Consider the following 14,891-nt stretch of genomic DNA (forward strand, 5'->3'; position numbering starts at 1 on the left):
ATCTAAAGTCTAATTTGGAAGCCTTTGGATTGTTTAGGTTTGAAGCAGGACATTATTACACTAGATGTCTGGTGTAATCTTATTGCGTGCATGTTTATGAATGAATATGCTTGTTTAAAGATGCTGCAATTAGCAGTTTACTTAACAATTTATTCTACATGGATAAAACTTATTTAAAAACCGCACCCATTTCACAATTATTTTTGAAATGTACTTTAACCAAATAACTCAAACCTAATCTGTCTAATTAGATTTTAATTACAGTTTAAATGAATTATTGTCTTATAAGCTATACATGCACTCACCAGTAAACAAATTAATGAGATGGACTCATAATGATTGTTACTGGAGTCATTGTTCTGCCTTTCTAGTATTGGAGGCAGTTAATGTGCATACATAGTCAGATATTGGCTTCTAAATTAAATGAAATCTTAAAACTGCTAATGACAGCCACATTTAACCCAGTCCGGTAAATGAAAACCCACTCCCTAACTTTGAAATAACCTTCACAGATTTTGACTGTAAAACAGCATTACAGCACCCATCCCCTTCCTCTTTTTTTTTTTTTTAATCTAATCTTTAAAGCTTTTTGCAAAGCAGGTGTTTTTGATATGCACTCTTTCAGCTGAACTGCTGCATTCGGCCCCTCTTACTGATGCTCAACTCTGCAAATGTAAGCTTGAAGTTCTTCACTGGGCAGTTTCTGGGCGCATAAAAGACACACTACCTCCCTCTCTACAGTTGTTCAAGCAGCAAACAATACAGGCGCCTTTGTTTTGACCCAAGCTGTTCTCAGCAGTTAAGCCCAAACCCCTCCCCTTTTTCCTGCTAGTATGACTCAATCCTGCTGTTGAAATTGTTTAAATACTGAACTATGAGGTTTCTGTATATGTTAATAAACCATGAATTGTATTAACATATTCTGTGCTGCTGGCCAGCTTGCAGAAATTAGATGACTGTCTATTCCAAAAAGGCTTTAGTATTCCCATGCTTTGTGCAGTTTTTGAAACAGAACAAGTGCTCCTCGGAACCTACAAGTGCCTTAACTGAGAGAGCCTCTCCTACAGATGGTCTCTCCCAATTAGGGTAAAGCAAGACTCATTTACCCATGTACAGACACTTAAATGCCTTTGAAGTGCTATTCTTTTATGAATCAGTGTTCTGTCAGTGAGTAGGAAATTACCTACTGTCCAAGGTAGGTATGAAAGGGACAAACTGATTTACAGTACTGAAGTCTTTTAAATGTTCATGTTTAATATGATCCAGTATCTATTAAATACTTTAATGAAACAAGGCTTTTCTTATTAAAAATAAATTAATATTTTACATTGTGAGGTCTGGATTTTAAACAATGTTAGGCATTCGTATCTTAGACACTGAAAATTAAAACATTCCAAATATTCCCGGCATAGGCGTTTTTCACACAGGCTCAAAAACCCAACAACAAATTACACGAGAATCCTACTTAACTATACATAGAGTATTATTGACTGTTAGTGATGAATAAAATGCTGCATGTTTCTACTGATGTCAATGTGACCTCAGAACAAGACATTCATATAATGCAGTGACTTATGCCTAATGTTACCCAGGAAACTTAAAAGCCTGGCTTTATAAAATGTCCCTGAGATGTTTCATTAGCTGTGTTTGTATGTCACTTATTTATGGAGGTATTCTAAAAGCTCCTTGTTGATTCTTTAATGCACCAGCCAGGAATAAAGGCTTGCTGGATTTGCTAAATGTATTCTAATCAGAATCAGAATTGCTACAGCTGAGCACAGGTGGGGGTTAATTACTATAACAAAAGGTATTCATGTTAAAGGGTTCATAGGCCTTCAATAAGTATTGTGCATGTTGGGTCCACTAGGGGAGTAATAGCTCTCTCTCCCTCTCATGTCTCTTCTCTATTCGTCCTGTCCCTCTGAACACAGTTTGCAAAAGGTGAAGAAATCCAGCATAGAAATTCAGTGCAGTTTTTGTTTTCTTTAAATTTACTACGCACATAATTTTACTGCAGCAGAACCTTTTAACAGAACACCACCATGAGAAACTGGAAGGGAACCTTAATATTGACAAGCTGGGCTCAGACACTGCGGCACACCAAAAGGTCTGGGTGCACCTTTGGAGGTACACTGTTCACAGTCTGCTCCATTTCAAATTCACACATTTTATTATAATACTATTGTTATCACACTGCAGCACTCATCCTAACTTGCAGATAGTGTAGATGTTACATATATTGAAAAAGTTACATTCATCTGGTTGTTTACTGAAAATACTTAACTTCGGTATATCAGCTTTCTGTAGTACTACATTAAAGTCCCAAGCCCAAAATATGGCTAATGCTAGTTCTATTATTTATGTTTAAACTCAAAGCTGTTGCCAAAGACAATATGGCACAATTCTGACAGGTCATAATGAGGATTTTCTATTTAACTTAGAAATGCTTGGATTTTAATGTTTGCAGGATCTGTAGCAGATGCTGGAATTTAATTCAGATTTAACCTAGTGTAACTCAAAATAATGTAATTTACACATTCAGATTAATAATGTAAATTAACTGGATTGGGCAATTTGCTTAGTTCAGATATATAATAATCTACCCATATGTACTGATGTATAAATGTACTGATTATGTTCAGCATTGTCTATTATTTGGAGATTAAACTGGTCTTGGGTTTTATTTTACATTTAGGATGTACACCTTTCATTGGCAAATCTTCTTCATGTATTTGGTGGTGCACATAGGAGAGATATCATGTTCTATAGCCTAACAGTCAAAATTCCTCAGTCAAATCATCCGGCTCTATAGTATGTGTACCATCTTGTCTTTTCAGTTATGTTTTGTTTCACATCTTAACTTTGCTTCTCAGGCCTTCTATAGCATATGCCTGGAAGGAGACACCCCACAGTCAACTGACCTATACTGCCTAAAGGTTTGACTGAAAAGTGTTTTGGAGAATCTCATTAAATGTGGAACCTTTATATGGGCGCTTCATTCATTCCTTCAGTGAATCAGAAAGCATTTCTTCTAGCAATGAGGTGATCTTAACCCCACCAGTCATCTGATTGCCATTCTCTTAAATGATTGTGGCTCTCATGTCAGATGATTGTAGTTTCCTTGAGGCTTGTTTTCACCACGTGCTATGTACAATCTGAAAAATGGGGATCCTTTCTGTAATTATTATTGGACTGTCTGCCAGTGGGGTCTGCCTGGAGATAAAGTCATTTATGTGTGGCAACATTTTGCCAGTTCAGCTGGTTTGTGATGGAAGGGTAAATTAACTGTACCAGCCCAGATTTCTACGTTTGCCATGATGTGTAGCTGCTTTGCTTCAGGAGTTTAGAACATAATAGGGACTGTCTTTCAGTGTTTGCTTCATTGTAGGCAGGAAATCACACAAAAGACTCTAATAGAGCCATTTGTGTGTGTGTGTGTGTGTGTGTGTGTGTGTGTGTGTGTGTGTGTGTGTGGGGGGGGGGTCGGTGTTTGCATGCACGTGCATGTATATGTATAAACAGTGGGCTGAGTGAAGGCCATGGAAGAAATACCACTGAAGCAAACCAGACCTTTGAGGTGTTTAAGAAATCTAACTAGGGATTCTCCCCTGGTTACAATGAAATGTCATCAAAATATCCATTAACCAGACAGGTAAAGTTTGAGAACTCAGTTTTGGATGGACTATTCACAGCAAATGCCAGTGTCATAATTCTAAAATTAATCACCGTAAGTGCAGACAAAAGATAGCATCACAAACACAAGCCGCTTATACTCATGTTAAAATAAGAGAGGGCTGCAGGCATTGTTCATGTCTTTATGGGTGTGTGCGTGCATGCGTATGCATTCATATACACAATCAACCCCTTAAGAAGATATAGTTATTTCCTCTGCTTAGTGTGGGAAAGTAAATTTATGTATGTAATCCATGTGTACAGTATAAGAGCTTTTGGTCAAAATACATATGAATATTCACATTTAGATAAAGCTCTTTTCAAGTTACTGAGAAGAAGAAAATATGAATTGAAGCCAACAATAAATGTGGTGCAACTGGCATGCAAACAAAATGTTGTATCAGATTTATTTGGGTTTACTGTGGACAGTACAATGCTACTATTGCATTTGTCTAAATAACATTTTGCCTGTCTAAAACTTTTTAGCATTATCTCAATTCATTGATTTATCTGTGTGCAGAAAGCATATTAAGTATACTACTGGTTCACATTAACTTGTCTTTTCACCATGCTAACCTCCAACTAATTATATCCTGTATTGAGTTTAATTAAATCTCCGTGCATTAAACCACACTTTATATCAAATTGTCATAAAAGTAGCACATACTTTTATGATAAATTGATACAAAGGGTGGTTTAATGCACAGAGATTTAATTAAGACAGAAATAAATATGTAATAATAATGACATAGTAGTACTTAAGTACTGCATAGTACATAAATAAATTAATAATTATATTTTCATAATATTAATTACTCATTTAATTACCAGCAATACATTTTCCAGCAACTATTTATATGAAACCATAACTGTTGATGTCCTACTTGTTGATCCCTTAAAATATTATAGATCTTTGGTAGGAACCCCTAAATAGGTTAGAAATCAGATAACTAATGAAGGGACTTTACACTGCACAGTTAGGTGCCACCAAATAAAGTGACCACCTTTTTTTCTTTTTCTATAACTTTTCCTTGCTCTCACTTTGGAGATATCACAAGAGTCAGAGAAGGAATGTTTGCCAAAAGTAACATTACAGCTCTGCCAAAAGGGAAGGGATATAAGGTGAGCTCAAATGAAATACATGTGAGAGCAGAATAACACAACTTAAAATGATAAAATCATGCCACAAACACTGCAAATTCTGACAGGAAGCATTTAAACAGTGAATAGTAGAGAACCCAGACTGGAACCTTGAAGAATTAAACATGTAGTTGAGAAAGAAAATGTATGCAATGTAATCTATATAAAACTAAACTAATTATCTAAAGTTACCACTAGAGATGTTTGTAATATATTGTTTACTAAACCATGACAAAAAGGGCACGGTGGGTGGAGCTATGTAAAGACATATTTAATTAACTTCTCAACTATTTCGGAGGTGATGATATTTCTGACAGCTGTGCTGTGGACATCAGTGCAAACAAAAAACATGGTAATTATCAGAAAAGAGACACTGTAGCATCAGGGAATACACCAGAGCCTGGGTAATAATTAGAGCATGCAGCCAAGGTTATGAAACTTAACATGTTAATTAAACTATAGAGTTTCAAAGAAGTCATGACTTATGGTCCCTTGAAACCAGCCATACTTTGCATGTACAGATTAAAGCTATTTATATTTTAACAATTTGTGCCAAGAATTAGCATATTATTTTAATACAATTTGTTTGTTATTTATTACAATTTATAAAGAAAATCATGATTCGATTTTTTTTCTGCATTGAACAGAATTAGTAAATGTAGTGTGTTTAACATTAAATGACTCTTAGAGTAACAGTCATGCAAAGAAATTCACTAAGAATGCACACCATTATTCACCTAGGTTTCACACAGTCTGCTCTGAGGGTGTTGAAATGTAAGATTGTTAAGAACAAAGGTTTTACTGGTGGTAATAGAACTAGGCAGAAACTGAGATTTAATTGTTTCACTAATTCAATTATTTACTCAACAAATCAGTAAGCACTGTTTATTTAGTTTTGGGAATTAATGGTTGGAATGATCAGGACCTGGTATAGGAAACCATTTGCTTGTCAGTTTTTAAAGCTGTCAGAAAGAATACTGGAAAGTTTAGCACCCCAACATTTTGTTATATGAATAATTAAAACTACTGAAACAGAGAAAAGTAAAACTGACAAAGTTTTTTTTTTTTTTTTTTTTTTTTTTTGTTATTTGACAACTGAATGAATGTTTTCACTTTTAGCACCTGTCTCATCTATCTAATATATCGTGCACAATCACTCCTAATTGTTTGAGTATATCAGATGCGGTGCTAGTCCTGAACATAAGAGAAAATGCTTAGGTAGGCTACATCCCCTAGCAATTTATGATAGAGTGGTGGAACAACTAATATTTGCTCTGTCTCCATGTTATCTGTCAATGCAAAATTTATTTGCTTATAGGGTGTGATTTTAGCCGCAGTAAGCAAACAGAGGCCACTTACAAGCACCGCCGTAGGATGTCTGATGTATTTCTGTCAGACGTAATTGGTGCCTCGTTTATTTTCCTCTGCCGTCAAGCAGCGCATGCCCCACTGTCGACAGATAGAGTACGCGCACTTTCATAGGTCAGATAGAAAAAGACGGGGAAGGGGAGCAGCAAGTTAACGAGCGCGCCTGCGAGACTGCGCCCAACGAGTAGGGGGAGAGGTCCAGCTGCAAAAAACAACAACAACAACAACAAAAAAAAAGAAAATAAAAAAAGAAAAAAGAAAAGAAAACAGAAAGAAAAAAGGACGACAAAAGAAAAAAAGAGACGCCTCAACGATGGCAGCATCAAGCACCTGGTTAATGAGAGGGGATGAATGATACGGGAGTTTGAAAACGAACGACATGCGTGGTAACGGGAAATTAAAACATGGTTTACGCACTAACGTGGTTCCTGGAGTACCAATTCTGCTGTAATTTAAAATGGAGTGGTAGGGGGAAGAGAATCGGGTTGTCTCCATCATTGGGTGGCGAATCCACCTGCTAATACCGGAGGCCCAGGCTCGGGAAAACATGGAGAAGTGCCTACATTGAGGGGAAAATTGTCCAAACATCCTAGCTTTTATCTGGCAGCGGAAGGTGGCTCTCCGGCGTCAAGAAGAAAACCAGTATCTCGATGCATCTACAAGATGTAAGTGAAACGTCCTCCTGCCATTCACGAGCTACTGTTGGAAAACATATCAGCTTTTCGCATTTACATCACAGTTACGTTCCTGTAAATAAATATGCATGTGATTTACATTGCGCATCGATAAAAAGACGAGATATCAAGCTACATTGCTATTCTGATCATTTTGGCTGTCAGCTGCAGTTTCCATCGGAGTAGACAGTTTACGTATGCTATTCGCACGGAACAGGCTACTTTTGCCTTAACGAAACAACATAATATGCACAAAGAGTTTTATAATTCCCAAATTGTTCCCTTCTACGGTTACTAGAGAAAGCAGTGACTTACAAAGCAGTACGATGTGCGTGAATGTACTAGAATACTTAAGAAGATTGAATGTTCTCAGCAAGAAGAGTCCCGGAGCCTTTTTTCAGGACACAATCTGTAGCCCGCGGAGCTTTCATATTGTGACAGCCCCTTACATGAGATGCACAGAAATAATCATAAAGCCAGCAAATAATCATAAAGCCTCTAACAGTAGTCGTGGTAAAGAGCCTCAAATAAAGTAAATAATGTACTTTATTTATTTATATATATATATATATATATATATATATATATATATATATATATATATATATATATATATATATATATATATATATATATAGTGGGAAGGCATATCTTTCCTTGTAATCCACCTAAATGCATTCAGATTTAGCTGGTTAACGCATATGAAACTGTAGCTATTTCAGAGTTGTTCTACTACTCAGAGTGATCAAGAACCAAATTCCTCCCTCTATTCCTGTCCTCCATAAAGAATAAAGTATGGTTCACCCTTCTAGCATGTGAAGTAACCATACAGAAGGCCTTAGGCTGAAGTAGCTTCAAAAGATAAGAAAATAGAGGCAAATTGAGATGATGTCCTGACAATGATGTTGATATTCATCTCTGGTGCTGAAGCGTTTTTGGCCTTAAGGCTAAATGACGCATGTTGGAGGATGGCCTGGATCAGATGAATTCCATTCTCAGTTATCACACATTCCCAGCCTCAAGTATTATATCACTCCCAATCTGTTTTGCTCACTGACTGACTCACAAGTCCATCAATGGGGCAGTCTCTCTTTTTTTTCAGTGTTTAGTCATGTGTGCTTGTTTGTTTTCTCTGTGGTCATCACAACAATGGCCGCTTAAACGATGGCTATAAATATGAATTTATTTAGAGGGAACCAGATGGCAAAGTCAAATGGTGGTTGAACCAGGAACTAGGCAGAGATGCATGAAATAATAGAGAGAGAGATACACATGCATGTAAATTAAGCAGCAGTATACTACAATAGCTCAGCTACACAATAGTAACAAGCTTCATTTGGTGTTCACAACATTGAATTGGACTGATATATTGAAAACAGGACTTTTGACAGTTATCAACCAATTATGCAAATTATTTTTTGGTTGTTTTTTTTTTGGCGGGGGGGGGGCATGAGGTGTGGTTGTGTGGGTATCAACTATCTTCAGAATTGATTATTTTTGGATTGAAATTAGATTGACAGCTAATATTAATTTAACATATTGTATATCTAAGTATGGTGTGTTGTGGTTGTTGGGGGTTGGGGTTGGGTTTAACAATGTTGTTTTGTCTTGATCCATTTTCTAAGTCTAGCTTATAGGCCTGCTGCAACAGTTAGGCGCTGTTTGAAGACATGCTGTGCCTTTTGCAATGTTTCATTCTGGTTGTCTTTATTTAAATTTTACATTTTGTTTTTCCATTTGGGACCAAAACAGCTCACCTTCTTCACTAACTTGCTGCTTGTCTTCACATTCATCGCTGTCATAGTGCATTCACTACTAATGTCATTGCTTTAGTGAAAGACAAAAAGCCCATTGTTAGTCAGAGTAAAGCAGCATAAGTTTATCATCGTTATTACTACCTCCACCCCACACTTGATGACTCGCTTGCTCTAAGTCATAACAATACGGTGATTCACACCAATGCACTGATTTACAGGCCAACAGTATGTTTGTATCATAGCAACATTCAAAAATAGGTTTGTCTTGTTAATTTAATTAGACACTTAACGTTCTGTTATGCAGGTTTATAACAGAAATGCAACCACCCCCCGCCCCTCTCTGGATTTAGCCAATTTGTTCTAATGAAAAAAGTTCAGAAGAAAGCTCTTAGACCTTAAAGCATGTAAAGCATCCAGATATAGGACCTATTCTATTGTGTAGTGTAGGCCTACAATGCCTAGACCTCCTCCTAAACGACATTTTGTCCTTTCATATTAGCCTTTCTGTATTGTAGACTTCCCATGCCATGTCAGGAAAAGCCAGACATAAACGACACTAAAACTTTTCGATTCGGGCGACGGTTGTCAGCAAATACAGTGGCGACGGCTCTCTTGGCGGCAGCCCGCTCGGGTCTACAGTTGTTACAAACGAGAGCGCCACTGCGCCATGCTTCTTAGACCCGTGCTACAACAACAGCTCTGCGGGGCCTCCGGCGGCGTCCGCTGCAGCGCTCTGTAATTAAACGGAGGTAAGGTCCAGGGGAGATTGCTCAGCTCCATGATTGCTTTTCATGGCCGGGGGGTGGGGAGGTGGGATGTAGCTCAGGCTGCTCCCGAGGGACGGAGCCGGGGCTGAGCCCTGAACCACATGCATGTATCCTAGACTCCCCTACTGCTGTGTCTAACATGCTGAGATAAGTAGCTATTTTTACATTTTTTATTCGTACTGACGTATTTTTGTTTAATACCGTGTTGTGAACCGGAGGTTTCGATGAAACTGGTTAGCGTTTTACGTAACTGAAATTCTACAGAGGGTCTTTTTCTGGTGCCGGGATTCCATGTCAGTCATTCTCCAGTGTTGGATTCGCTACTGATGCTCGTGCGGTGTAAGCGAGCCTTACGGACATGGCCTGGTGCTTCTCTGCACTCGCCACACAGACAAGCAGGCACTGATAACAGAAACTGTATTTGTCTCGCACTTAGGCACAAATATTGCGATTTCCTTCACATTCAGACTCTTTTATTAAACCGCCTGGGAATATCCCAGTGTGCCTGTTCATGCAATGCCGCAACAGTGTCCGCAAGCCTGTTTAAATACGACTGAAGCAACTTTGTGAAGTAGTCTACAACTGAGTAAGCAGTGCTGTTCACATAGAATGCCTCCCTCTGACGCCTGTGGCGTATATCTAGTATTTTTTTCTATTTGAATGATGCAGGGTTGTTACACTGCATTTAAATTGCTCTACTTTAGTGACTGTGGTCAAGAGCTCCTTGATTAAATCATGTTCTCATCATGTGACACTCTAGAGTAGTCAACAGTAAAATGACTCAGATAAGGGTACATGCAGATGCAGTGGAATGGATAATTTCTTATATACGACAGAGGCAAGGAGAGTCAACAACACAGGGAGGACTATATGTGAAAAGCCATTTTTTTTCTCCCTGCTGTAATGTCATATTTGTCTTTGATTTTACCCAAGGTAGACCATATTACAGGCTTCTATCTTTTTAGATGGAATGTGTTGTGTTTTGTAGGTTTGGGGACAGTTTGTAATTCTCTGCTTCCCCCCTGCAACCCACCCTCCAGAAGAAGATTAAAATTAACAAGCAGCCTTCGTTAGTGGGCTTTGCTTTGGGGGCTAAGGGTTCCTGGGCCAATGCACGGCCCCCTCACGCAACATTGTAAGAAGTGGGAGAGTGTGACTTGGGTAGGGGGGTTTGCTCCCCCAGGATCAGCAGTGGGAAGGTCCCCTGTGAGAAGCGAGGCCAGGGAATGACAGGAGGTCCTTTGTGCGTCTCGGCCCTTCATGCTGCAGTCTCTTGTTTCAGGCACCGGCACAGGGGAGCTGAGGAGGAGGCCAAAGAGAGCATTTCTTGAACAGGAGGGACAGTGCAGGGGGGGGGGGGGGGGGGGGAAAGAAAAAGGAATGTTGTAAGGATGTTTCCTCCCCTTCTCATTTCTCTCGAAAGGTGGTTTTGTCCTTTCAGAATAGGCACAATTCAAGAGGACTCGAAGTTTGAAGCTGTATTAACATGACATACTGGCAATATATTTAATGGAATTATTTGTAAAAGGCACAGAAAGTAACAAAATATTGAGATTCACACAATATGCTCTGTAGATCCCAAAACCTTTACTTAAAAATATCTTCATGTAGAAACATATTTGCTTTGTAGAGAATAGTAGAATAATATTATTCCCCATGTTGTAACATCTTCCTCAATTAGACATTACTGCAACTTCAATTCTTAATTAATTTTTGTATTAATTATGTCTATAAATGCAAGAAATATCATTAACCACATTAATTAACATGATCAGGCTCCTGCACTACAGGCACATATTTTTTTTGCATTTAATATGAGAGTCATTTCAGTATTGTACAAATATAAATAACTAATAGTTTTGGTTAAAGTTCCTGATCTGAGACTAGTGTTACTCTTCTTTTAGAATGGATTTGAGTATGTAAACTGATCTTGAATTATTATAAAAATAATGCCACACTGAATGATGTGTACATTTCAGTCATGCACAGGCCACAATAATAGGGAAATATCTAAAGCTGTAGTCCATGTTAACATATGATAATAGCTATATGTAGAAACTACTAGAAGCATAGGATTTTGCAGTCTGGGCTCCAAGTCCTAGTAAATGAATCCGTCACGATTTTCTTCAGCTACGGTTAGCAATTATAATTATTAACTTAAAACAATCATGTTTTCAGGTTGCAAATTAGTGAGCCTGTTTAGAAATTGTCTATTAATTAGCATTTATTGAGAACTTGCTAAATGACATTGTGTAGCAGTATACTGATTTTTATTGCAGTTTAACAAAATAAACCTGTTAAGTCCTGACTTGGTCTGATTGAATGTTTCGCTGAGATCTCAGTTGTATGTGTTGTGTTGTTCAGTTCTATGAGCTCTATTGCATCATATGTTTTTTCAACTGTGGACGGACTTGAGTCACAGATACACTGTGGGTATGCTGTCTTATACCAAGGCATGTAGAATATATATTTTTAAAAGGTATATTCTAAAAAATTATGATTTATTCAAGTGTCTTGACTCAGTGCTGTTCCCCTGCACTACAGTGCTGTCAATTTATTTTTCTAAAGCTATGCTCTCAAGAACATCACTTTAAAGAATTTTTGCCAGATTCGAGGCATAAAATATCATGCCCTACATTTAGAAATAGAAACTTGACTCATTTTTTTCTTCTAAAGGATTATACATTCATACAAAATGTAGTGTGAAGCCTGAATGAAAGGTGGTATGGGTTTGTTAATACATAAGTACTCAGGCTAATTGCCTTAGTTCCTTGTTAACCATATAAGAATTTTCCAGCCAGAATCTTCTCCTGAAGGAAATTGTTAGTGTTTAGATTTAGGTGATATATACCACTGACGCAAACATGGGGGGGGGGGGGGGGCATAAACAAGCCAAACAAATTTGTTTATTTGGCAGATGTTGAGTCCTGATTCTTGTAAGCAGAGCCTTCTCAGCACCCTAGATTCTCTCGCTGGAGTGTTTAAATGGAGAGCGACTTCACACGATTAACGCGAATAAGCTCAGAAAGCTTTCACCTGTTTGCCGACACGCTGTCTTGGCCAGAAACCTTGGGCTGCCTGGCAAGGCATGGACAAAATCAGCATGCATCGCCACATTGGGACCTGTCAAGGTTTTACTGTCAAGGCCTGAACTGTCTGATTATGTCGTTTTTTTTCCCCCCTCCCTCCCTTCCTCTCTCCCTCCCTGGCTCATCTTCTCTTTACTCAGGGGGAAATGAAACATAAGGCAATTCCAACACAGCTCTGGGTCCTGGAGCGAAAGAAATGCGAAAATCTACGCGCTTTCATTTGTTAATCCATTTAAACTCTTACATCACCTTTGGCTTGGCCAATTAATTTTCTTGTCTGGCCCATTTTCTTTACTCACAGTGGAATCCATACTCTTTGATTTAAGATAAGGAAAATTGAATTCCAAATACATCCCAGATTTATTTGTAATTAGAGAAAGTACACCACTTGACATGTCACAATCCATTTATTCTTCTGGGCTAGGTTGTACTAGGACTACAATCTAATTGTGAACCGTGTCACTAAATTGTTATGTTTTTGAAAAAGTAATGAAATAGTCTAAACCATTTGATAATCACCACTTCAGTTCCTAATACTAACTGCCTAGAAGCAAACATATAATGTTGATCAGGAGTATTTCATGTTCCTCTCATGTTTTGATATATGTCCTCCCTTTTGAGAGATGACCGTCACTGTTGCCAATGTTGGGTCCCTGAGCAAGACCATTAACCCTCAAAAAGTTGCTTTGGACAAAAGTGTCAGCTGAATGCTGTAAATGCAGCCCCAGGTGTTAGCTCTGGAATGGGACATATGGGAGAAGCCTTGGTGGAAAAAAACACCCTCCTCCTTTCCACTGCCAAATAAATGATCCACTAGAAAACATGCCCTTGTTTGTCAGAAGCATTAAGCTCAACATTCTCAGGTCTCACCTCTTTAACATCCCTCCTCTGTGGAATTGAAAAGCACATGATTCTGTGCTCCCCGAGTAAAGCAACGAGAAAAGCCAGTGCAGGAGCAACGGTTAAGCACAGAGGAAAGCGATGCGAGACCAGCAAGATGTAACATGGGTGTGCGAGCACAGGGAGGTGGCCTTTAGCTTTAATCTTTAGCACATGAAAGCGGGGGAAGACATATACAGCTCGGGGGATTCAGAAAGGTCCCCTTGGCTCCTGGCTCTGTTAATGAACGTGGTCCATTTATTGCAGTGGCCTGATAACCTCCCTTGGCAGGATTCTGGGTTTCATCCTGAAACCTGGCAGGCACAGACGATTGGCGATGTGGCTGCCTCTTTTGGGTGTGTAAATTGTTTTGGAAGCAGTGACTGATGCAGGATATGATAAATGGAGAAATTCTTGTCGCCCACTCCAACTGCATGTGAAGCTCTGTTGTAATGGTTTACTAAAGCGACACGTTTTATTTATTTTTTTAAAATACATGCTTAGTGCAGTATAGATTTATGGTAGGCTCTGTCCTCTGTGAGAAAACTGAAGAATAGGCTTTTATGATTGGAAACATAGACTGGTTTTATAGTTCAACCATGTGAATAATGGTACACAGTGAAATAATTACCCTGGCTACACATGCTGCATTGCTCATGCCCTGCAGTGTATGGTGGACACAGAAAGATACATTTTTTCACTGTTACCTTGATATTTGACATCAACACAAATAACCTCTTTAAAAGATAGTTTCCTATGTAGTAGTGACACTGAGCTGGGTCTGCAGTATGACTCCCTGTGAAAGAAGGTTCAGAATAAAAGTCCTTTATCTATCTCTCAAAGACTGGCCCTCTTATGATCGGAAAAATCACAGGTGTGATATAACAAACTAGCAAGCTCCTCGCTTGTATTGCACTTTTAATATTAAAATGTTCTTATGATATTAGCGAGACCTTTTATACCAGATACCTACTTTTATACTCATCAAGTCATATACTGTTTTGTAATTAAACATTTTACCTATATTTGCTCCTATAGAGGCTAATGTAAGAAATTAGAGTAAGCATTTGCAAATAAAGGTTTATATTAGCATTAGTTTTTAAGCTGTGAATAGTTTTGGGGGCTTGATTTGAAGTTCAAAACTAAAATGTTTAAGACTACAAATTTCGTTTAATTTAGTCATTCCCTGCCCTGTAGCTTCCCGTTCTTTCAATTTTCCACAATAAAATGTCTGGTTTAGGAGTGTACTTAATATTGACTAAGTCTTAATTATAATTTTCATAGAGCATTGTTCCCCCACCATTTCCGTGGTGATGTGCTCCAGATTCCCCTGGAGACCATGGCTTTCCCCATCACTTTTTAAATCAATTACATTTCCTCCTCCCATGCACCTCCCATTGTCCCTGGCCTCTCAGCTGCTGCTCTCCAGCTCAGGGCTTCTGATTCCATGGCATTTTTTAGTCTTTTCTAGGGGCAATTTGCAATGAATAATGAATCCTCAGGAGACTTAAATGTCCATGCTTGCCTTCAGTAAGCTATTGATTC

General features: G+C 38.4%; 1 protein-coding gene across 1 annotated transcript in view; it reads left to right on the forward strand.

The window, feature by feature from the left end:
• Window positions 1-6,020: 6,020 nt before the first annotated feature.
• The window catches only part of nexmifb (neurite extension and migration factor b), a 40,291-nt gene continuing 31,420 nt past the window's right edge, over window positions 6,021-14,891 (forward strand). The window contains exon 1 of the mRNA XM_027031569.3: window positions 6,021-6,845. The gene's annotated coding sequence lies outside the window, so the exon portion shown is untranslated. The remainder of the gene's footprint in view (window positions 6,846-14,891) is intronic.

Source organism: Electrophorus electricus, chromosome 16 (genome assembly GCF_041902795.1).
Source record: "Electrophorus electricus isolate QZ-2024a chromosome 16, ASM4190279v1, whole genome shotgun sequence".
Taxonomy (NCBI): Eukaryota; Metazoa; Chordata; class Actinopteri; order Gymnotiformes; family Gymnotidae; genus Electrophorus; species Electrophorus electricus.